Source organism: Petromyzon marinus, chromosome 58 (genome assembly GCF_048934315.1).
Source record: "Petromyzon marinus isolate PM22_M1 ecotype Great Lakes invasive population chromosome 58, UKy_Petmar_22M1.pri1.0, whole genome shotgun sequence".
Classification (NCBI taxonomy): Eukaryota; Metazoa; Chordata; class Hyperoartia; order Petromyzontiformes; family Petromyzontidae; genus Petromyzon; species Petromyzon marinus.
The window spans coordinates 10855682-10881579 of NC_133724.1; the positions used below are offsets into that span (position 1 = coordinate 10855682).

The 25898-nt window shown below is 47.5% G+C and overlaps 1 long non-coding RNA gene across 5 annotated transcripts; it reads left to right on the forward strand.

Moving 5' to 3' along the window:
- Positions 1-166: 166 nt before the first annotated feature.
- Positions 167-25334, forward strand: LOC142905763 (uncharacterized). 5 transcript variants are annotated; one of them, XR_012929798.1, is made up of 5 exons: positions 167-521; positions 4366-4449; positions 5792-6076; positions 16419-16547; positions 22203-25334. It is a non-coding gene; the product is annotated as an uncharacterized LOC142905763 (long non-coding RNA). The 5 variants fall into 5 exon arrangements; XR_012929796.1 differs by lacking the exons at positions 4366-4449; positions 5792-6076 and adding an exon at positions 2631-2774 and having other exon boundaries at positions 200-521; XR_012929797.1 differs by lacking the exon at positions 5792-6076 and having other exon boundaries at positions 215-521.
- Positions 25335-25898: the final 564 nt, after the last annotated feature.

Genomic DNA, 25898 nt, shown 5'->3' on the forward strand with positions numbered 1-25898 from the left:
TTTCCGAAGTATATTTTTTATTCGTAACAATGTTTTTTTGGCATTTTTGCTTAATTGTTGGAATATTTTTTCGAATAATTTTCTTAACATTTTTAAAAACATGTTTAATCTCTTGAATCAGGGTCCCCTTGTGGCCGCCTTGGCCCCTATGTGTCGCATAACGCTGCCACATACCCCCCAACCATGCAGCGCCCCTGGGTGGACAACGCGCGAGTTTCAGCTCGGTATTGTGTCATCTTAAGTGACAGTAAACATGCGCGCATGAAAACGACAGTGCAATAAATGTAAGTGGGGTGGGGGGGATATAGACGGCGGCACTCGGTTGCCCGACAACACAAGCAGCGACAACAACGAAAATCCGCAACCCTATGAGCCAATTCTTTATTCAATTTACGCCTCAATTTTCACAATGACGTCTCCTTTTCAAACGCTTTTTTCGCGTGGTCTTGTCCGCTTGAGGCCACCGTAATTATTACCCGGAAGTGATCGTCAGCGCGGAGTCTGAGGACCTTGCAGCGATTGTAAGACGGTAACACTGTACACGACACGAGCACTGTACCATGTACACTAAAGTACACAAGCACCACTCACACTAAAGTACACAAGCACCACGCACACTAAAGTACACAAGTACAATGCACACTAAAGTACACAAGTACCACGTACACTAAAGTACACAAGTACCACGCACACTAAAGTACACAAGTACCACGCACACTAAAGTACACACGTACCACGCACACTAAAGTACACAAGCACCATGCACATTAAAGTACACAAGTACCACGTACACTAAAGTACACAAGCACCATGCACACTAAAGTACACAAGCACCACGCACACTAAAGTACACAAGCACCATGCACACTAAAGTACACAAGTACCACGCACACTAAAGTACACACGTACCACGCACACTAAAGTACACAAGTACCACGTACACTAAAGTACACACGTACCACGCACACTAAAGGACACAAGTACCACGCACACTAAAGGACACAAGTACAATGCACACTAAAGTACACAAGCACCACGTACACTAAAGTACAGAAGTACCACGCACACTAAAGTACACAAGCACCACGCACACTAAAGTAGACAAGTACCACGCACACTAAAGTACACAAGCACCACGCACACTAAAGTACACAAGCACCACGCACACTAAAGTACACAAGCACCATGCACACTAAAGTACACAAGTACCACGTACACTAAAGTACACACGTGCCACGCACACTAAAGTACAGAAGTACCACGCACACTAAAGTACACAAGCACCACGCACACTAAAGTACACTCATACCACGCACACTAAAGTACACAAGCACCATGTACACTAAAGTACACAAGTACCACGCACACTAAAGTACACACGTACCACGCACACTAAAGTACACAAGTACCACGCACACTAAAGTACACAAGCACCATGCACACTAAAGTACCACGCACACTAAAGGACACAAGTACCACGCACACTAAAGTACACAAGTACCACGCACACTAAAGTACACAAGTACCACGTACACTAAAGTACACAAGTACCACGCACACTAAAGTACACAAGTACCACGCACACTAAAGTACAGAAGTACCACGCACACTAAAGTACACACGCACCACGCACACTAAAGGACACAAGTACAATGCACACTAAAGTACACAAGTACCACGCACACTAAAGTACACAAGCACCACGCACACTAAAGTACACAAGCACCATGCACACTAAAGTACACAAGTACCACGTACACTAAAGGACACACGTACCACGCACACTAAAGTACACAAGCACCACGCACACTAAAGTACACAAGTACCACCCACACTAAAGTACACAAGTACCACGCACACTAAAGTACACAAGCACCACGCACACTAAAGGACACAAGTACCACACACACTAAAGGACACAAGTACAATGCACACTAAAGTACACAAGTACCACGCACACTAAAGTACACAAGTACCATGCACACTAAAGTACACAAGCACCACGCACACTAAAGGATACAAGTACCACCCACACTAAAGGACACAAGTACAATGCACACTAAAGTACACAAGTACCACGCACACTAAAGTACACAAGCACCACGCACACTAAAGTACACAAGTACCACGCACACTAAAGTACACAAGTACCACGCACACTAAAGTACACAAGTACCACGCACACTAAAGGACACAAGTACAATGCACACTAAAGGACACAAGTAATATGCACACTGACACCTACTTGAGTACCATGCACACTGATTCCTATGCTTGCATACGGTAATATATTCAGGAGCTTGATGCTCATATCGATGCCTACGAGAGCCATGACGAGAGGGTTTAAGGAGAGAGTTTGTGTCGTGCATGTTTTTATTCCTCCATTGGTGAAATTAGGAACGGTACGTGTGTGAATTTAATAGTGGAAATGAGGTGAATAAAATAGATGAGAGGAAACAATGGGGGCGAATCTGTGATGCGTGAATTACGGTGAAAGCGAAATTGATGACAGTAAATGATGAGAATATTTTGAATTAATGGGGAATGAGTGATAGTGTGAGGACTGACGGCCCCCTCTTCCTCTCCCCCCTCCTCCTCCGCCCCTTCTCGCCGGGCTGCCGCCGATCAAGTGATCGGCCTCCCCGCACCGGCATCCTCTCTGTGGGACATGGCTAGTGGCTGGCTCCCCACCGCCTCGGGTTATCCTACACACTCCTCGCGTACCCTACCCCAAATGTCCGGAGGTGGCTGCGGGCTCGCGCGTGCCTGCTCAGGTTGCTTACCACAGCCCACACTAAAAATATCACTATGAATAGGCACGCGTCCCTCCCCACCTCCCGTTGGGTCGGCTTCAATCCGCCGGGCAAACACGCACGTGGGCACGGGCACGCGGCAAAAACGATGGTCGGGTGGACGATAATATTTGCGCGTTAATCCCGGTATCTCACGGACGCAATGGGAGTTGGAGGGACGAGGGTCCGGGGGGTCTCTGCCTGGGTCGAGTTGTGGCTGCACTCGCCAGCGTCTCGGATGCTCGAGCGGCTGGGAGCGCCCTGCTCTTGCCGCTGGTGTGCGGCCTCCCCCTGTTGGTAGGCCCGGCCACGGGCCCCTCGCAGGGTCCCCATCAGGTGCTCCACGGGCTGGGTCCCTTCCTTCGGTTGCGGCGGGGGAAGGCCGAACAACAGATCTGCTGGTAGGCGAGACTCACGACCGAACATCATTAGGAACGGGGTTTGTCCCGTAGATGTGTGTACCATGGTGGCGTAGGCGAACAGGGCATAGGGGAGGTGTCCATCCCAATCCTGTTGATTGGCGGCCGCCATATGTTAGAGCTTCCCGGCTAAGGTCTGGTTCATACGTTCCACCATACCATTCACCTGGGGGTGGTATGCCGTAGTTCGGTCCTTCTGGATTCTGAACTCCCGGCACAGTGCCTGAAATAGCTCAGCCTCGAACTCACTACCCTGGTCAGTAACGACTCGTTCGGGGATCCCATGTTTAAGCACGTAATGTTCCACAAATGCCCGGGTGACCACAAGGGCTGTTTTGTCGGGGATGGCCACCGCCACTGGATAGCGCATGAAATATTCCACCGCCACGAGGATATACCGGTTGCCTCGGTGGGATCGTGGGAATGGCCCCTGTAGGTCGATCCCAACTAGCTGGTTCGCCCGGCTGACGCGGAACGGCCTCAAGGGCACCTGATACTGCGACGGATTCTGCCCACACTGCTGACAAGCGCGGCAGCCCTGTACCCAGGTGGCCACGTCTTGTGCCAATTTGGGCCAGAGATACTGGCGACGCAGGGTCTCCCGAGTGCGCCATTCCCCATCATGGTCCCCGAGCGGGTGGTTGTGCACCAACCGTAGCAGCTGGGGCCGCACCTGGGCGGGAACACAGATGCACCTCGGCTGCCCGGCTTCAGTTAGTTCCCGCACCACCCCATTATTTACACACAACCGGGCATACAAACCACTCCAGGGTCCTCTCGCAGGGCCGCCTCCACCACCGTCGGGTCTGGGTCCTGCTGCTTCTTGGCCTGTCTCAGCTGCTCATCATCCCGGCCCCAGAACGCACAGCCGATGTCCTCTTGGATCCAACCGGGCGGGGCGGAACGGCCCGTCGGGCCCCGGGGTGTGGGCCCCGTGCCCGCCGGGCAATCCACTGGGTCGCTGGCTCCTTCTGCAGGGACCTCTGTGGCGCACACGGCACTTTCTCTCAGCGGAGGGGGGTTAGTCTCAGGGCGCTCCAGGGGGGCCTGTCGGCAGTGTCCCCCCGTGAAGCATGGGCTAGCCTCCTCCGCTCTCGTCTCGACAAGGCGTCCGCGTTTGCGTGCGTCCACCCAGCCCTGTACTCGATTTGCAGGTTATACTCCTGCAGCTGCGTCAGCCACCGGCCCAACTGCCCCTGCGGTTCCTTGAATGTGAGGAGGAACTACAGAGCATAATGGTCAGTACGCACGCGACATTTCCTGCCGTACAAGTACGGCCGGAACTGCTTACACGCGAAAATTACGGCAAACAGTTCCTGACGGGTCACGCAATAATTTAGGTCGGCCCCACTCAGGGTCCGGCTGGCGTATGCGATGACCCGCTCCATCCCATCCTGCACCTGTGACAACACCGCACCCAGCCCACTGCTGCAGGTGTCGGTGTCCAAAATAAAATCAGTGGGAAAGTCAGGGAAAGCCAGGGTGGAGGTATGGGTGAGGTGCTCCTTGAGGGTGGTGAAGGCCGTCTGGCAGGCCTCCGTCCACTGATAGGGGTTCTTAGGTGAAGTGAGTTGGGTGAGGGGGCGTGCAATCTCGCTGAATTCCTTCACAAATCTATGATAATAAGTGGTTCGCCCCAAAAATGACTTGATCTCCGTCAGGTTCCTCGAATGTGGCCATTCCACTACGGCGGGTACTTTTTCTGGGTCGGTGCGCACCCCTGCCTCGCTGACGCGGTGTCCGAGGTACCCAACCTCGCGCTGCGCAATATGACACTTAAGTGGCTTGAGCTTGAGATGGGCTGCTCGCAGTCGTTGGAACACCTCCCGTAACCTGGACCAGTGCTCAGACAGGAACCTACTAAACACTATCACGTCATCCAGGTAAATTAGGCACTGTTCCCATTGCAAGCCCCGCATCACCAACTCCATCAACCGCTGGAATGTCGCTGGCGCGTTAGTGAGTCCGAACGTGAGTACTCGGAACTCGAACAGTCCCATTGGGGTGGTTAATGTGGTCTTTGGCCGATCCTCCTCCACCATCTCCACCTGCCAGTACCCGGACGCTAGATCGAGGGTGGAAAATTCTGCACCCCTGCGAGGCTGTCAAAGGTGTCATCGATGCGGGGGATGGGGAAAGCGTTGCCGAGGGTAACTGCCTTCAACTTTCGATAATCAACGCAAAAGCGGGTCGACCCATCCTTTTTCGTCACCAGTACAACCGGGGCAGACCAGGGGCTCGCTGAGGGCTGGATTATGTTAATGAGCATATCCACGATTGCCGCAGTTACCCTCGTAGCTGATCGGCCTCCGTCTTGGGTAAATCTGCCCAGGGTACATGTAGCGCGTCAAGCAGGGGGACGACCTCAGCTCTGGGAGTCGTGCCGAGTCGCCAGGCCAAGTCCTGGTTGTCCTTGGGGCAGCAGGGCTCCTCAGCCCAGAGAGCAAACACCAAGCTGTTAGAGTGGCGCACGTGCAGGGGGTGTACTGTGGCTACCGCGGTGTGCTGTCGCAGTGCTGTTGGGGTACTGTGGGGGTTAAATACCCGCATAAACAGTCGGCCCCCGTTCGCGTTTACCAGCGTGGCCGATCCCACATCCCCGTACCGTGCCGCCAACTCCGGGTGAGGAGTCAGCATTACCTCACCTGATGGTTGGTGTGCTGGATCGGTGGAGGGTGTTGCCAACGGCACCAGCATCTCCGCAAGGGGGCCGACGACGGTGACAGCCGATGCCAGGATAGCGGCCACGGGCTCAAAGCGGGGGCGACTCGGCTCTTGTCCCAGGAACGGAATCCGCTCCTCGCTACCTTCCACGGTGGCACATCGCTGGCGGGGCTGCACGTTGAGCCCCAACTTTTTCAGGAGGTCGGTACCTGCAATACACTCATGGCACAACACACTCGAGACATAGAACTCCTGGGTACACACCTGGTGTCCGAGACAGACCTCAAGGGTGACCCTCCCCAGCAGTCCCATCCCAACTCCGCTCGCAGTGTGCAGCGCGCGATCCGGGGCCTGCAGGCGGCTCATGTCAACCCTGAGCACGCTGCAATGTGTGGCGCTCACGAGTGAGGCCACCGCCCCAGTGTCCAGAGGAATCTGGGTACACCACCCATTCACCTGCCATTCCACCAGCGACGTGGCCCCCGTGATTCCTGCCACCAGCTCCCGCAGCCAGTCGCCCGAAGTCACCGCGTTCTTGAGTGTTGTTGCCGGAATCTGCGTGGGGGTCACTCGCTCGCCATTATCATTACAGTCTATTTGTGTTGGGACCACGTCGATTGCACCCCTCGGTGATCCCCTTTCTCGGGAGGCCTTGGTCTTTGACCTTGGCGCTTGTCTAGCTCAGGCGATCTGGGGACAGTCTCTCACGCGATGCCCCCCGTTGGTCGCATATATAGCATTCCCGGGGAATGGTGGCGGCTCCATAGGAGGCCCCTTGCTCATTCCCCCTTCCCCTCCCAGTTCGCATTTGTTCGAGCTCTGTCTCTAATTGAGACACCTGCCCGGTTATCCCCCCTACCGTGGAGCGTAGTCCTCTCACCTCGGACTGGACTGTCTCCACTGTAGTCTGCAGCTTGGTCATATGCCCGCGTACTTGGGTCACCTCCTCGCCTACGTGGGTCACCCGGCCTGCTAGGCCTGCTATATCCCCGATGCCGGTCTGTAGCCCCGCCACCCATCCTACAGCTGTCTCGCAGGGTCCCAGAGGCTCCCTCATCCCCCCCTTACCATCCTAGCGAGCTCTTCCTCGTCTGCAAGGAGGCTCGCGATGGCGCGCTCCTGTCCCAGCCCTCGGAACTGTGCGTGCTCATTAGCGAGTCTCTCACATGCACATGCGCGCTCAACAAGGGCCTTAAATGGGAGGCGCACGCAGCTTACATCGGGCTGCCACCACGAGGTGCCAGCCAGATATCGCTGGACCTTCTCGGCAGCGTTAGTGAGTGCACATCCTCGGCATAGTTGCGGAGGTCCTCGCCGGGCTGGCGGCGGCGCGCATTTAATGCTGCCATTGCCTCCTCACGGTCATACGCACAGAAGCGTTGGCCGAGGCAGTGCATTACCTCTCCCCAATGCGCTTCGTGCTTGCAGGTAGCTTTTCCACAAAGTCGGCTGCCCGCCCATCCAAATTAATATTTAGCTGCTGCAGTGCTTTCACGTCCATCCAGCCATTAATATCTTTCGCATACGTGAGGTTCCGGGCAAACGATTTCCATGACGGTATCCCTCGCCCGGTGAATACGTATCTTACCTTTACTTGGAGTGGGGCGCTTCTCTCCTTTGGAGGTATGGGGGGTCGTACCACCTCTGACACCATTATGTGGGGGCTAACGTCCCCTTCTTCCTCTCCCCCCTCCTCCTCCGCCCCTTCTCGCCGGGCTGCCGCCGATCGTGTGATCGGGCTCCCCGCACCAGCATCCTCTCTGTGGGACATGGCTAGTGGTTGGCTCCCCATCACCTTGGGTTATCCCACACAGTCCTCGCGTACCCTACCCCAAATATCTCGAGGTGGCTGCGTGCTCGCACGTGCCTGCTCAGGTTACTTGCCACGGCTCGCTCTAAAAATATCAGTGAATATGCACGCGTCCCTCCCCACCTCCCGTTGGGTCGGCTTCAATCCGCCGGGCAAACACGCACGCGGGCACGGGCACGCGGCAAAAACGATGGTCGGGTGGACGATTATATTTGCGCGATGAGAGTCGGAGGTACGAGGGTCTGGGGGATCTCTGCCTGGGTCGAGTTGTGGCTGCACTCGCCAGCGTCTCTTGGACGCTCGAGCAGCTGGGAGTCCGACTAGGTAGCTGGCCACCTGGAGGAGAACTGACTAACGTTTTTCCACTCCCTCCCTTTATCCCCTCTGAATTAAAAAAAATCCAGGGGCACATTGCGTTCCCTGCACGGCCAATCGGGGTGCCTACCTTTGAATTTTCAACCGATGCCCCGCCCCTACCTGGCATTTTCCTCTCACTTGCTTCCTAACCCGTTGTCTGCGTGCCCGTCCTACCCCTTGTACTCCCCGCGTTGTTCGCGGGGCGTTTTGCTCTCCCTTGGCCCTATTCCCCTGGGCTGGGGGGTGTTCTCACTGCGGTTTGCTCATCGTGCCCATACCATTTAAGCTATTTCACGGGGCCGCAGTGCAATTCGGCCTGGGGGGGGGTCGGCCAATCTCCTGGCACTGGGAATCCGCGGGACGTCCCCACGAGGGGGCCTTCAGGTGAAAACCCAGGGTCCCAGGTGATCCCCCACGAGGCCCTACGTGGGTGTATGTGTGTGTTTAGAGGGGGTGTTCATGCGTTCATGTGGGGAGTTGCGAGGGGATAGCAGCGCTGGCAGAGTTTTTCCGTTGCTGTGGCACCACAATAACCATGTAAAGTGGTTCAGTTAATACTCTTTGGTTCTTTCGGTAAAGTCACGTAGATAGTAAATGTAAAAATAAAAAAGATCACGACGTTTCGATCGCAACAACAAGCGGACGTCTTCAGGTAAAAGAAAGACTGCTTTGGATGAGGCATTATATAGACCCGAGAGAGGGGGGAGGGGGGGTGCCTCATCGGGCAAGAGGGTGGGGGCTCGAGATTGAGGGATTAGCATGTAGGGCATGTGAGAATGAGAGTGCAATCCAAAGGTCTTGTGAGAATGAGAGTGTGCAATATTAAACTTCTTTTAAAAAGTTGTTTTTTTAAACAACGGCTTTATTCACAACTTCGTTTAAGTCACGGTCGAGAAGTACGTCAATGATGCAGCGCCTGCTCCCACATCAACGCTTACTTGAATAAATTGGTTATTTTATAAATTAATCTTCAATGTACAACTTTTGTGTGGGGTGAGGGTGCCCGTAACTCATTCACATGGAGCAGGCGCGCCTGAGACACGTGGCACCTGCTTCTTGGGCGAGGCAATTCAAGAGTTTAGGGATCGCGGCGTTTTTGACCTACACAAAAGATATATAAATAATAAGGCGTCCATACAAAATGTTAATTGCTTTAAAGTCACCAATGTATTTATTAATTGATGCCGATTTTGATACAGGCATGCATTGTCACCGGATCTGAGTACATGTGCAAAATTTTGAATTGATTGGACAACAGGAAGTAGACAACATTTTTATTACAAAATTTGACCACGACAAACAATATTCTTGGCTCTTTCGGTAAAGTCACGTTGAAGGGAAACAATAAAATAATAAAAAATATAAAACAACGTGACTTTACGGAAAGAGCTAAGAATATGAATTACTGCAGTCACGAAAGCTTTAAATCAAAATTTAAACAGGAATCAAGTAAAACCGTTGAAAACTTTGGGCATGTGAGATAGAGAGTGTAATCCAACGAGGGCTTAGGTGAGAGAGAAAAGAAAGCTGAGAACATCAAACTTAGAAAAAAATTAACAATGCAATGCAACTCGGAGAGTCAAGTCCTTCCAATGATTGCTCAATTTGTACCCATCTTCTCGGTTGAAGTTATGTCTGTGTTTGTATATCTGGATGGCTTCATGAACAAATCTTTGATGGTAGCCAGAAGGTTTGCAGAACACCTCGGTCTTGGAAAAAACAAGTTTGTCTGTGCCCACCGCGTTTAAAGAGTGATCCGCCACAGCAGAGGTATTGGTTCTGCCGTGTTTCAGATCTGCCTTGTGTTCGCGAACACGGTCCGAGACATGTCGTTTCGTTTTCCCAATGTAACTGCTGCCGCAGACACAACTTAGTTTGTAGACACCAGGGTATTGCATGTCAGGAATCACATCCTTCACAGATGGGATCAAGTCACGGATTTTGTGTACTGTGTTGAATCGAACCTGGATCTTGTTTGTTCGAGATTTTAGAAATATTTTGGTGACCCCTGCTATGTATGGCAAGGCGATGGTTTTGATTGGGTCCTCAGATGGTTCTCTCCCCATGGTTGGGGATAATGCTTTGCAGATAGTGCGGTCCGAATATCCATTCATCTTGAGGGCTTAGTGTACATGCTCCAGTTCACTGGCTAGGTGGTGCTGGTCAGAGATGCAACGGGCCATATGGTGTAGTGTTTTGATGAGGGAATTCTTCTGGGCTGGATGGTGGTGAGAATCAGGCTTCAGATAGGAGTCCGCGTGGGTGGCTTTCCCGTAGACAGTGTCCCAACGAGACATCAGGTCTCTTCTCGATCAAAACATCCAGGAATGGTAGCTTGCCATCATTTTACACTTCCATGGTGAATTTGATGGATGGGTGTATGGAATTGATGTGGTTGAAGAATTGGTTCAGTGCCAGCAGGCCATGTGGCCAGATGACGAACGTGTCATCTACGTATCTCTTCCACAAGGAAGGATGTAGGGTGGATGTCTGGATGGCATCTGTCTCAAATTTCTCCATGAAAACATTCGCTATCACTGGCGATAAGGGAGAACCCATTAGGGTACCTTTGTAGAATGTACCATTCCAGGTGAAGTAAGTGTTGGTAAGGCAGTGCCTCATCAAAGTTGGTACATCAGGATTTAGTCCTTGTTGGACCAAGTCTCCAATGATTGCAATGGTGTCGGGCACAGGTACCTTGGTAAACAGAGAGACTTTATCGAAACTGACAAGTAAATCATCTGGAGACAGTGAGATGTCCTTGATTAGAGCAACCAAGTGAGCTGAATTAAGTACAGCTGAGGTGGTCTTGCCCGTGAATGGAAGCAGGGTCTCAGAAATCGGGCCAGTTTTTAGGTGGGTGAGTTAATGGTGGACACGATAGGACGGAGCGGAGTACCTTCTTTATGGATTTCAGGAAGGCCATACAATCTGGGTGGTCTAGCAGCCGAAGGTTTTAAGGAAAACCGTTTGGTCTGTTCAATTAATGAAGCTGAATCAGTGATGATACTGTTCGTTTTTGTAACGAGGCAGTTGGTGCGATCTCTTAATTTTTGTGTAGCTGTCATCATTAATTACATCCTGAATTTTGTTATTGTACACGTTTTTGTCCATGATGACCGTGGCATTGCCCTTGTCGGCTGAGAGGATGACAATATCTTCCCTCTTTTTCAATTGATGTAACTCAAAGCGCTCCTCCTTACTGATGTTGCTGCTGGTATTTTAGCGCTTTTGAGAGTTGCAGCGATATCAGATCTTGTCACGTCGGCAGCGATGTGTCCCAAACCCTTAAGAGCTATATCGACCTGGGAAATGATGTCATCTACTGATATGTGTTTGTGGGTGACTGCAAAGTTTAACCCTTTAGCTAAAATTGACTTTAGACCATCGGAAATAGGGCTATTACTCGAATTAATAACAACCTTGTCAACTTTTCGATTTAAAGCTTTCGTGACTGCAAGGATTCATCTTTGGTTCTTTCGGTAAAGTCACGTAGAATGAGAATAAAATAATAAATTGATAAAATTAAATAACACAATAATATTCTCACGATGTTTCGGCCACAACACAAGCGGCCTTCATCAGGTGAAGGGGACGAGACTGTCTGGAGGACAGCGCTGGAGTGAGAAAGCCACGCTGAGATCACGACCTTTAAGCTGTGTGAGAAGAAACAAAGCGCCTTGACAAAGGAATTAGCATATAATTTAGCATTGAAATGGCTGAGTGATTAGCTTGTGACTGGTCACAGAAAAGGCTATGTTAAAGTTAAAGCATACACATCCGCAAAGGCACCCTTGACAAAGGAATTAGCATAGAATTTAGCATTGAAATAGCTAAGTTCAAGTATACACATCCGCAGAGGCACTCCTTGACAAAGGAATTAGCATAGAATTTAGCATTGAAATAGCTGAGTGATTAGCTTGTAATTGGTCACAGAAATAGCTATGTTAAAGTCAGAGCATATACATTCACCGAGGCACCTAGTACAAATCAAACAGGAGAATTTAGCATTGAAATAACTAGGCGAATTTAGCATTGAAATAACTGAGTGATTAGCTTGTGACTGGTCACAGAAATGGCTATGTTGAAGTTAAGGCCTACACATCTGAGCTATTCACAGCTTATATGATTGAGTCACTCACATTTCAAGAGATGCCGCGACTGTAAGCTAATACCGATCTCATTTACACTGACCTCTGCTGCCGTCACATCTTACAATGCCAAACTAATCTTGAAGAATTCCATCTAGATTTGAAGAATTCCCTGATAAAAACGCTACACCATAGAGCTCAATGTATCTCCGACCGTGAACACCTGACCAGTGAACTCAAAACACGTACACCAGGCTCTCAAGGCAAATGGATATTTTGACTACACAATCCACAAAGCCATCACCCCCACCGTGAGGAAGGAGCCATCTGAAGAGCCAATCAAAACCATCACCTTACCTTACATAGCAGGGATAACCAAAAAGATTTCCAAAATCTTGAACAAACACAAGATCCAGGTCGGATTTAACACAGTGCATAAAATTCATGACCTGATCCCATCTGTGAAGGACAAGATTCCTGACATGCAATATCCCGGCATCCACAAACTAAGCTGTATCTACGGCAGCAGTTACATTGGGGAAACCAAACGATATGTCTCGGGCCGTGTTCGTGAACATAAAGCAGATCTGAAACACGACAGGACCAATACTTCTGCCTTGGCTGATCATTACTTTAATGCGGCTGGCTCACATGAAATTGATATCTCTAAGACGATGATTTCTCTAAGACAATGGTACTTTGCAAGCCGACTGGCTATCAACAAAGATTTGTTCACGAAGCCATCCATATAGACAGACACAGACACAATTTCAACTGAGACGACGGTTTTAAACTCAGCAATCATTGGAAAGATGTAATCAACCACTTTGGGTCATGACTTGATTTGTGTTTTCTTGTCCACCTCCACCATCAGCAGTGTGAGTGTGTGGAGCGAGGTGCAATGCTTTGCTTGGTGTAGACCTACTGCCGGTGTCGGAGCCTTCTCCTACATTAACATTAGCTGCCCCGCCCATCTCTAAACCTTTTACAGGTCCCTGCAGGGTGGGCTGGTAGGAACATTGGAATTTTGCGCAATTTTATTTTTACACCCAAACAGCACGAGATTTCACTTCGTTAAAGTATTGAAAGGGGACGGACGGACGGACACATTAATCTATTGCAGGCTGGTACACTCAGTTTACAACTTCGTTCCTACCAGTATAAACAGCTCTTTGATTGGTGTAGACCTACTGCCGGTGTCGAAGACCTCTCCTACATTAACATTAGCTGCCCCACAGATCTCTGAACCTTTATAAACAGCTCTTTGATTGGTGTAGACCTATTGCTGGTGTCGGAGACCTCTCCTACATTAACATTAGCTGCCCCGCCCATCTCTAAACCTTTATAAACAGCTCTCTGATTGGTGTAGACCAGTGGTTCTTAACCTTGTTGGAGGTACCGAACCCCACCAGTTTCATATGCGCATTCACCGAACCCCTCTTTAGTGAAAAATAAAATGTGATTTTTTTCAAATTCAAGACATAGATATGTTTTTTACTGGTACACAAAATGAGCCGTGCATGAACATTACCTTGTTCAAAGAATAAAACCAACATAATGCATAAACTCACAACAAATTACATACCTGGAAATCAATGTGACTTCTGCTGTTGCCTTTGAGAGATCAGTTCAGATATGCGTGGCTTCACCTTGGCAAGTGCCACTCTCATGTCATTTTCACAGCAAAGTCTGTTCCTTTTCTTCGTTTTTATGTCCAGCATCCTCGAAAAGGATTGCTCACAAAGATATGTTGTAACAAATGGTATAAAAAAATCCAGGGCTTTCTTAGCAATAACTGGATACTTGTTCATTTGTCGACACCAAAACGTTGAGAGCGTTGTTGTTCTGAAGAGTTGCTGTTGAACCTGGCTCTGCTGAATTTCAATGATTTCGTCGAGGAATTCATCATTGACATCTGCTGTTTCAACAGCAAACGTGAACGGCTGTCTCACCCATGCTGGATATGACTCTCTTGTAGGGAAATATCCGTCGAGAGACTTTGCAAGCTCATCTAAGTGCGTGGCAATTGTTTGCTTCAGTTCCGTGGATACAGAAATATCTCCGATTCCAGACACATCTTCGATCTTACTTGCACAGTCGTCCAGAAGCGGGAAGTTTGCGAAGTTATTGTTCTCTGTTCGTCGTTTCCATAACGGTAGCTTTTTTTGAAAAGCCTTCAGGTGTTCTTCCGCTTCCATGATATTGACTCCACCACCCTGCATCTGCTGATTGAGATGATTGAGAGCTGCGAATATATCAGCCATGTACGCTAAAATGAGAATGAACTCAGGATTTTTCAAGCAATCTGCATGGCAGTGTTGGTGCTCTTGCAAAAACAGGGCTAATTCCACACGCATGGCAAAAACACGATTCAGCACCTGTCCCCGGGATAACCACCGAATATTACAATGGAGCAGAAGTACCTCAAATTCAGAGCCCATTTCTTTACACAGCTCACTGAAGATGCGGTGCCTCAGAGCACTTTTTCGCACATAGTTCACACATTCCACCACAGTTTTTAATACTTCTGCCATTTTTGGAGGTAAGGTTTTTGTTGCCAACGCATGCCTGTGCAGAATACAATGCGTCACAATGATGTGTGGTGCATCGGCCTTTACTAGCGCACCAAAACCAGACTTTCTTCCCAGCATGACTGGAGCTCCGTCCGTACAAACTGCAGAAACCATATCCCATGAAAGATTGTTGTCTCTGAAGAAGTCATCCACAAGCTTCTTCACATCGGCTGCCTTCGTTGTTGTTGTAAGAGGCTTACAAAATAAAAACTCTTCTTTTATCATGTCGTCTTTCACATAGCGTACAAAAACAGCAAGCTGGCTTAGATCAGAAACGTCTGTGGTTTCGTCGAGTTGAAGGCTGAATTTTGCCGGGCTTGAAATCAGATCCGCGACTACTTGAGCCAAGATGTCTTTACTCATGTCTTCTATTCTGTCACTGACGGTGTCATTTGAAAGGGGAATTTGGGATAATTTACCTTCGGCCGCTGTTCCGAGTATCAGATTCGCCATCTTTAATGCAGCTGGTTTCACAAGTGTTTCACCAATGGTGTGTGGCTTGCCCTGCTTTGCGATCAGGTAAGCAACTTCGTACGATGCTGTCAGGATCGGTTTGTTAACAGGTACAAATCCAAGAGCAGGCAGAGTGGCCCTTTCATCGAATCTGGCTCTCTTCACCCTGAATTCAGCAAGTGTTGTGTTCTTGTATTCCCCGTCTCCATGCAGCTTCAAGAAGTGTTCCTTTAGTTTTGCCGGTGCAAGACTAGAGTTGCTCAACTTGGCGTTGCAAATCATGCAGATAGGATGCTGACTCCCATCACGTTCCGTGATACATGAGAATCCATGTTGTACATATTCGTCCGACCACTTTCTTCTTTTGCCCGACATAGTTAGTATGGATAAAATATTAAAGAAATCACACGACGTACGACAACAACAGTCACACGTTGACTACTGAGTACGCACTAAATTCCCCACAGCGCTGATTGGCCAAGCAGTGTAGCATGATCATCTGCAGCCAGTGATGGCCAAGCGGGCCGTGTGTGTCATCACAAATTTACACAATAATTCAAGTGTGTCCGGACCTCCGTGGCGGGGGCTCTGCCGAACCCCTGAGATCGACTCATCGAACCCCTGGGGTTCGATCGAACCCAGGTTAAGAACCACTGGTGTAGACCTACTGCCGGTATCGGAGCCCTCTCCTACATTAACATTAGCTGCCCCGCCCATCTCTAAACCTTTATAAACAGCTCTTTGATTGGTGTAGACCTACTGCCGGTGTCAGAGACCTCTCCTACCTCCGCCCATCTCTAAACTTTTATAAACGGCTTGCCTTCAGAGGCTAACCTTCCTGTTCTTGATGACGACTGCTTGTGTTGCGTTCGAAACGTCGTGATATTTGTATTATTTTTTATTCACTTTATTTTTATTATTTAATAATTATTTTTTCTATCTACGTGACTTTACCGAAAGAACCATAGAATAAGGTAACATATCTTAATATATCGATAATATGCACTTTTTACACCGATGGTTATACAGTATAGATGCGCAATGGGTTACTGAGCATGCTCTGTTTAGGTACTGTATCATGTTAACAATCAACCAAAAATGCTTCAATTTAAGTACTTTCAATTTACGTTCTGCTTTTCAGGAACACATCCTGGACATAAACATTTCAAGGTGTAATATCAGATGGAAAGATTTTGAAATTGTATTATTCATACTGCAGTTGTTCTTGTGTTTATATTTGTTTTTTTTTTATTGTTCAGGATGATGAACGTGAACAAAGAGCAACCAAGTGGAGGGAAATGTGACGCTCAGTTTGAGTGCACGGTCTGCAAGCTGCACGCTCCATACAATTACTATGGCAGGAAACCCTTCTACGCAAAGGCTCTAGAGTAAGAAACATTTTTAAGTATTAGTGGTACACCGGTGTAGCCTAACACACCGGTCCTCATAAAACAGTCCTAAAAATCTAAATGTGAACTAAAATTCGTGCTCTGACCACTTCAATATCACGAAAACTGATTTTGACGCACCACCACCATCCCCGCAAGATTTTCTGACTGGGGCTTGCGAATCGCGAGAAAATGAATAATTGTAAAAAAATGAGATTATTTTTATACCACGTACCACAGGTTTAATGCCAATACATTCAATTGCGTTCTGATTCTTCATTGGGTTTTTAACCACAATAATTTTGCCTCCAATTTCTAGTTTGATGTTTTTTTCTTTATTTATTTGTTATTGCTCTAATTCACTCCCATCACTTGCTCACTGGTGGACAGTCGCCTCCTCATCACGGTTCTATCACTAAAACCGCAGTCGCTATCTCCTTGAATGTCACTAGTTGATTCCTCCACCTGCTTTGAGGACTCGGTTTACCACACTGATGCCCATACTGCGTTCAACCGCCACACCGTAGGTCACAACACTCCTCTCTCTTTCTGCTTCGTCCCTCGCCCTGCTCCACTTTGAATTTCTCTCCCATTGTCTTTTTTTTCCAAAACTCTCAAAAGATTTTCCCAATTTATTTAACCAGGAGATGAAATAAATCCATTGAGACACATGAAACACTCCCTCTGAGGGTGTCTCTTATCTGTTACAACTGTAGTTAGTCCTGAGTCGCAGACGTTCCTTTTAGAGGCAACACTTTTATTTGTAACACCGCAACACCGTAACACAAAGAGTAACTGCCCCTTTACCAGACTACAGCGAGTTACTGCTACGAAGGGTCGATCCCTCACTCGGGTCTCCGACCACGTGGTTGCCTCGTAGGACGAAGAGCTTCAGCTTGAGACGTAGAGCTTCCCGCTTGTAGATGTTGAGCTTCCAACTTGTAGAATGCAGCGACCCCGGTCCCTCTCAGGGACCCGCCTTATATCCCCCTATGGTCGGGGCCGCTCCGCCCTCGGCCCCGACCGCCTTCTCGAGCATTCTCGTTCCCTCTTGAACCTTCTCAAGAGCTCTCTCCGGACACGTGATCACCCACTAGTCCCCCCACCTGGGGCCCCCTGTGTGGACATTCCAGATCACGTGTCTACGGGGTCAACCAGAGTGCCACGGCCCGGGGCAAGGCTGCCCCTTGGGCTGACACTCACCCCCTCCCCCTCGGGGGAGCCCCCACCACATGCTGAAGTGACTAACGTTTATGTCCCGAGCCAATTGAAAATGTGCAACAAATCTCTTGTTGCTGAAGCATCGATCTTTCCATTGTAATTGAAGCTGCATAATTTACATAATTCATTACTATGTCTGATTTTTACTCGGCTTTTAAATACCCTATTACCATAAGTGGTCTTGCCAGGTCTTACTGAAATCTGGACTCTACACAATTGAAACATTACACGCTTGCACCAGTGTGTCGTGTTGTACGATCCTACTTATAGTCACAGCCAATGTGACTACATAACATCCACAAAACAGATGAAGGGTAAATATCAGAAAGCTATTATGAGCTGAAAAGGATGCCCAGGGTGCAATGCAGAGTGCAGATGAGGATATCTGAGTGGGTAGGAACATGACTTACCAGCCTGAGAGCCTAGGTTTAAATCTAGCCATGGGTGTAATATTTGTATATGAGTTCCCCTCCCCCCCCCCCCCCAAACACACGCACTGAAATTCAACCGGAATCCCTTGGGATGAAGAATGCACTGTGATGGTTAAAAGTGGAAATTAATTTCTGAAGGCAATTCTTTTACTGGCGGTGGGTGTACATACTTTAGGGATTAGTGGTGTGAATGGGTGCGCTAGGTGTGCATGCTGTTGGGATTAATGGTGTGTGAATGGCCACAACCACAGGGGTGGACTATATAGGGTAAGCCCAGAGCGAGTGAAGTCGGGCCTCGCCAAGCAACCATGGAGTGCCGGCAGCAACAGAAAGAGGAATTGGTAAAATAGACTGTCTCCACCTGTAGCTACAGAGGGGAAAAGAGAGCCATGAAGTTCGCTATCCCAAGAATTTGGCAGGAACCCGGTGACCACTCAAGCAACTGCTACTTCTGCATGATGGACCCTTCCAAACGTCAGACTGGCAAGAATGCACCTGCTATCACGTATCCGAACCTTCCTTCATCCATCGCCCGGTGCCACACTGCCATGAGCTCCCTGTACCCACTCCCGCGGAGAGAGAGCAGCCGTCTTTAGAAGAGAGCAGCAAGTCAGAGAGCGAGGAAGACGTAGATCCAGATGACAATTTTAGAGGTGGAGCTGAGGAGAGAAACCCATACTTCCCCAACCAAAAAGACCTCAAAGACTTAATCAGAGATCTTGGTCTCACCAAGTCCAATGCCAAGATTTTGATGTCCAGGCTCAAGCAGTGGAACTTGTTGGATGGAAGTGTGCAAGTCGCAGATCAGAGGAAGCGTCACCAACCTTTTTGCAGCTTCTTCACCCATCAAGATGGGCTCTGCTTCTGCCACAATGTGACCAGTCTGTTCGAGGCAATCGGAATCGCCTGTCATGAGAATGAGTGGTGCCTCTTCATTGACAGCTCATCCAGGCGCCTCAAAGCTGTGCTGCTCCATCATCATAACAAGTACCCGTCTCTACCCCTGGCTCACTCGGTGCACCTCAAAGAGGATTACAACAGCATCAAGACCTTGCTGGATGCCTTGAAGTATGATGGGAAGTCATCGGAGACTTCAAAATGGTGGCATTCCTGATGGGTCTCCAAGGCGGTTTTTACCAAGTTTCCCTGCTATCTTTCCTTTGGGACAGCAAGGACACCAAGGCGCACTACCACAGGCGGGACTGGCCACAGCGGACCAAGTTATCTGTGGGGAGGAACAACGTCAAGTTGGAGCCACTGGTGGACCCCTGGAAGATGCTGATGCCACCACTGCACATCAAATTGGGCCTTATGAAACAATTTGTCAGAGCTGTAGATAAGGAGTCGGCAGCCTTCAAGTACCTTCAAGACTTCTTCCCTGAGCTGTCTGAGGCAAAGGTCAAAGCCGGTGTCTTCGTCAGACCACAGATAAAGAAGATCTTGGAGTGCAATGAATTCCCCAAGAAGCTCACTAGTAAGGAGAAAGCAGCTTGGAACAGCTTTGTCGCAGTGGTTAGTGGCTTCCTGAGCAATCACAAAGTTGAAAACTACGTGGAGCTGGTTGAGACTGGTGAAGAACTACGGCACAATGGGCTGTAGGATGTCCCTCAAAGTCCATATCCTTGATGCTAATCTTGATAAATTCGAGGAGAACATGGGAGTGTACTCGGAGAAGCAAGGCGAGTGCTTCCACCAGGATATACTGGACTTTGAACGCTGCTATCAAGGACAGTATAATGAGAACATGATGGGAGACTACATTTGGGGGCTGATTCGTGAAAGTGATTTACAGTATAATCGTAAATTTCGAAAAACTACTCACTTCTAAATCTTCTATGGTCATATTTGTATTACTTTAGTATAAATACATCTTAATTTTGACTTTATGTTAACGAAAATACATAATTTCACCCGTTTTCTCATTGAAAATAGGTACATTTCTAAATATCACTGTCCTGGTCACAAAAGCAAAGTTTGTGGGGTATAATAGCCATTTTCTATACTTTTTAGGCATAGGCAATTAGGAAATAACACTTACTACCCAGGAACAAAAATTGTCTTACAGTGATATAACTGGGAATGGGGTTTGGGCTATGCAAATCCGACTGTGGGCCCCCCCATCCTTTCTCCTGACTCACTTTTACTAAAATAAACCTTATTCTTTGGTTCTTTCGGTAAAGTCACGTAGAATGAGAATAAAATAATAAATTAATAAAATAAAATAACACAATAAAATTCTCACGACGTTTCGGCCACAACACAAGTGGCCTTCTTCAGTTGTGTTATTTTATTTTATTAATTTATTATTTTATTCTCATTCTACGTGACTTTACCGAAAGAACCAAAGAAGATGAATCCTTGCAGTCACGAAAGCTTTAAATCGAAATTTAAATTAACCTTATTGCGGGACCCTGGGGTCCCGAATAAAAAGAAGTCAAAATCGTAATACATTTTTTTGGCGACTCCATCCCACCATGCACATAAACGCCGCGACCCACCTGGCGCGGATCATAATGTTGTCATGTCGTCCAAGCGCAGCAGCGAGGACGAATGCACAGAAGAAAAAAAACTTTGATTAGCGCATCGTGTAGAGCTCGTCGAGAGGAATAGATTGCCGTATGGATCGCCTTCAACAGACATAATATGAATGTCGCAACACAGTTCATGCGAAAGCCGGGGGGCTTATGGGACCCCGGGGTCCTGCCATAAGGTTCAAATAGTTACAGATATTTTTAACCCATATACAATAATGTTAGTCTATAACTATATATATTTTTAGTTGCACTGTTTATTGGATTTAGAGGAAGACCGTCTCCCACTAACAGTATTAATAATAAATGTAAAGGTACCATACTCACAATTAAGAGATCATGCGTCTTGCTTTCATGCCGGCCCCATCGCTCTTGGGTTACCTCAAAGGGGGTGGATCGCGCAACTTTCTGCTGCTCTATTGATACGACAGCCAGATCCGTTAGTCGGGCTTGGTCCATGGTAGACCGCAGGTTATTTTCAATGAATATTTTTTCTTGAGTTTTCTTTTACATGCTGTTACTTGTTTATCTGTCGATTCGGGGCCCCCTTGTGGACGACTCGGCTCCTATGCGTCGCATAACGCTGCCACACACCCCCAACCATCGCAGCGCCCCTGACTGTTATATTTCCCCTGACGGTCCGATGGTGGGTCTGTACCCCAACTATAATTACCCCTACCTATCACCCTTCAACCCCTCCCCAACGCCACTCATGTATCTCCATAAGTACTATGTGTGTAACCACGATGTATTTAACCACCATAGCATGTTCATTTTGTGACGCTTTACATTATTACATGACATTTAAAAGTATATATTTTTTCCATTTTCAACAAATTAGATATGGTTTCATTAGCTGACTTAGTCTGGATAAATGTGAAATTTGGCAAACCGGAGTTTTACTTTGGGCCCACAAGTGAACATAAAAGGATAATTGTTAGGTTCAAGGGCACTGTGCGTGTGTTTGGCGTCAGTGGTTGTCCCGTGGATAGAGCCTGGGCTCAGGGCTGTAAACGGGATATCAAGCAGCAACCACCCTCTACTCATTTTGATCAAGTAATTTATTTTGACTTTCGATTCAAAATAAAAACACATTGGCAGATGCAAATACTATTCTATCCACTGGTGATGATTCACACAACGGTATAATGCCACACAAAGGGGGTTGTTCACTATTCTATTGATCCCAGTGGGATGATAAGCTGAGTCAACCGCCCCCCAACCCGAATGAGCAGTGAGGAGGCATTTGGTGCTCATCTCTTTACAGCTCTGAGCCAGTGGTGAAAGTTTCACACTCCCATGATGGTTGGCAAGTGTATCCGCACAGGACAAACCACTTGACGTTCTTTGAAATTGCCTAACTTTCTAACTTTGACGAAATATTGAACCATGGCTATCTTAGAAAATTATGAATTTCTCGTATATCGGGGTAATAGGCAAGGCTAATATTGTAACGGTTTGGTATCATTTAGGCTAAAAGAAGACAGCTACACATGTCAAGACCCGTTCGAGACTGAGCGTGGACAGCTGCTGGTGCTGGGCTCTAACTGCTCGCTGTGTCAACGTGTTGTATGCACGAGCCAGGTAAACGCTCTCCACTCGCGAATGCCAGGCGCGTTCGCTTCTCACTCCGGGACAAATGGAGGGTTTGATCTGAACAGGCGCACTCATTACGTCTGCTTTATTTTATTACCTCTGCTTTATTTTATTCCTTCTATTCTTCAACTTGGATGCTAATTATTGCATTGTTTTGTATTTGCAGGTCGGGACTTCCATTTTATACTGAATTTTGTCCACTGCCATTCATGCATGCAGCCAAATGTTTTTTTTTTTCAAATTGGCTAGAAATATATTATGGGGCCGAGGACATTTGGCAAAAGATCATATTGTGCAGTGTAAACGATCCATGGTAGTGCTCAATGTGATGCCATTTGTGCCAAGAAGGCCTGGTATGCAGAAATAGCATTATCTTCCATGATGGTTGTGTTTAACAGGACCCATATCTCACAGAGCGGGCTCTTGCCGATAAATATCTGCCAGTTCGGCAGCATGCGTTCAAGCAAGTCTAAATGCTGATAAAACACTGAATGTCAAAACCAGTCCCGAGTTTACATGTGATGAGCCAATGCTGCTGAAATTATTCACTCTTATAAGGCTGTGTGGCTAATGAATGTTTTACATATGTGTATAATGTTGAGGGATAGATATATAAATGTGTATTAAGTAAGAACATTTGTTATTGCGCACTCCTATGAGTCCAGTCCATCACGAATGCACATTGATCACACCTTGAAGTAGCCTATCTGAAACAACAACTGTTTTGAGTATGTTGCAGAACTGGCTCAGACTCAGGCTGGGTGTATTGCACGAGATTTATACGCAGGTACAGCAGGTCGCCGCGCGATGCGGATTGTAGTCGGAGTCGATTTGGGTCTGTTGAAGCTGGTACGCACTGATTGGTGAGATAGGATGGAGCAGATTTACATAGACTCTTGATGACGAGTAGGCATAATGTATACACAATCCTGTATTTAATAGGTAACCAGTGCAGCTTATCACATACCAAGCTCGTGATCGGATCATATTTCTGTTTCCTAACTATCAGACGAGCTGCAGCATTTGACACCGACTGGAGTGGCTGCAGGTGAACAGCGCTGGCACAGCCGAAGATGCTGTTGCAGTCGTCAATGCAGCTGATGATAAATGCATGAACGAGCATATTAACAGTCTCCACAGTCAGAGTACGACGGACTCTGCGCATTTGTCGAAGCTGGTAGAAGCATCATCCTGTCAGGCACCTGGTGTCAGTGGCGAATGTCAGTTCGCTGTTGACAAGGACACCAAGGCATGTTGCCTTATCTGACACTGGGATGTCACAGCCATCTATGTAGATAGACTCACAGTTGACTCTAGCAAGCTGATGGTGGGTCCCAAGTATGATGAATTTAGTCTTATTTCAGTTTAGTTTCAGAAGGTTTGATGTCATCCAGTCCTTTATGTCGTTGATCCACAATATGAGGCATGGAACGTGTGAGACACATGAGTCAGCTTTCGTATGGAAGTAAAGTTGTGTGTTGTTGGCATATGAATGCACGCCGATACTATGACGACGGACGATGCCGATGACATCAGAGTGGTTTAAAATAGGAAGAGCACCGGGCCAAGTACACTTCCGCTGGCACACCGCACATCATTGATGACCTGTGTGACAAGTTACCGGCAAAGCTGACCCTTTGTGTCCGACCTGTAATGAAGGACTCAATCCATGAAAGCACGGTACCTTGTATACCATAAGCAATTTGAAGGCGGCTGACTAAGATGTTATGATCAACCGTGTCAAACGCAGCAGACAGGTCTAGTAAGCAGAGTAGCGTGACTTCACCACGGTCAGCTGCCATGTGTGCGTCGTGGATGACCTTCAGCATTGCCGTCTCTGTTGAGTTAACCATGCCGTTATTCTCTAGATAGGCTGACGAAATACCAGTCTTTTGACTATTTTCGACATGAATGTCAAATTTGAAATTGGCCTGTAGTTATTTTTGTCAGTTATATTTTTATTGTTTGCCTATTTTCATGCTATAATGGGGAAGTTGTTGTGAATACTGTGTGGATTGTTTGAGCTGTGTACCATTTTGTAACATGTTGTATCTGTATGCAGGGCTGCAGTCTTTTCTACACGAGGCGGTTTTGCTTGGAGTGCATTAAACAACACATCTCTGAATTTCCGGCTGAGATCCAGTTAGAACTGAAAAAGCGAGGAGTTTTATCTTGATTCTGGCACATAATATAAAAATGGGTGCATTATCGAGTTGTCTTTATTTGAAGCAACATGTGACCAAATGCACAACTGATTACCGCTTAATTGACCCAGCAAAACAAAAATACAATATATGAACAGTTGCTGAGCACAGGCAAAAGGGCCAAAACATCAAGTGCCCAGCAACAAACAGCACCATCAAAGTTATAATCAGTAAGAGTTAGTATGCCTCTGAAATTGAGCTAAATTATTATACGAGCTTGGGAAAGGAGGCAATTCCAGATGAGTGTTATGGAAGAAGCTAAATAAGTTAATGTGACGAGTACGGTTTCACAGTCAATGATTCCGCAATGGTTTTTTGGGTTTGGTCACAATTATCTGGCCCAATATATTTTGGTAACACCCTTCACCACACAACACATGCTTGTAAATGTGCATATTTTATTTATTTGGCTGTTGGGCAGTAATAGGGTCTTAAACACATACATTTCAGCAGATTGTTCCACAGCCTAACCCAAAAATCTTAAGAATCCTAACAAGTGATTGTGACCTGCAAGTGTTGTGGTTCAATAACATATGGATAAGATAAAGCAATCGTCGTGGCATATACGGCAGCAATGTCCCGGTTTTGCGTTGGGGATGCGTTCCTGAGAGGAACAATGACGTACATCAGTTATTGTTCTTGTAAGAATTCACGGGGATGTGTTCCTAACATTGCCACTTCACCTATTGTTTAACTTTTTACCTGTGATATCTTTTTGTTTTTGGTTAATGACAGTTATATTCAAATACACTTGTGAATAACATTCTAATTCCCAAGACATTTAAATAAAAAATTCACAACATATTTTACAGTTTGAATTTTTCTTACCTTTGGTACTGGGCTGGCTTCGCGTGCTGGATCGGTGGCGGCGAGGTGGAGGAACAACAACCGCCTTTCGCCACTAAGTGGTGGTAACGTCATCACGGCACTTGTGCCAGGCTATGTGCACTTTAAGGCCACGTGAAATGTCTAACGTCCGACACTTCACAAAGGGAAGCATTGTTAAACTCATAAATATTGTATATTTGCATGTAACAATGAAAAAATACTGTAGTTAAATAAAACGTCAATATATATTTTTTTAATCTGCACTTACCTTGAGTCCTGATGCTGGCTTGGTTGTTGGAAGGGGGGCAATGAGTCGCCACAGTTGCACACACGGAGGCACTCGCACCAGTACCCACCATTCACCACTAAGTGACAGTAACGTCACCACGATGCCTGTGCCAGGCCAGGTGCACTTTAAGGCCACGTGAATTATTGAAGGCTCGCTGGCAGGAGGTCACGGGACAGACCCAGGTGCAATGGGTTGCCTGAGATGACTAGCAAATGTACCAACTATACCCCCTACTGTGCCAACTTGCTGCG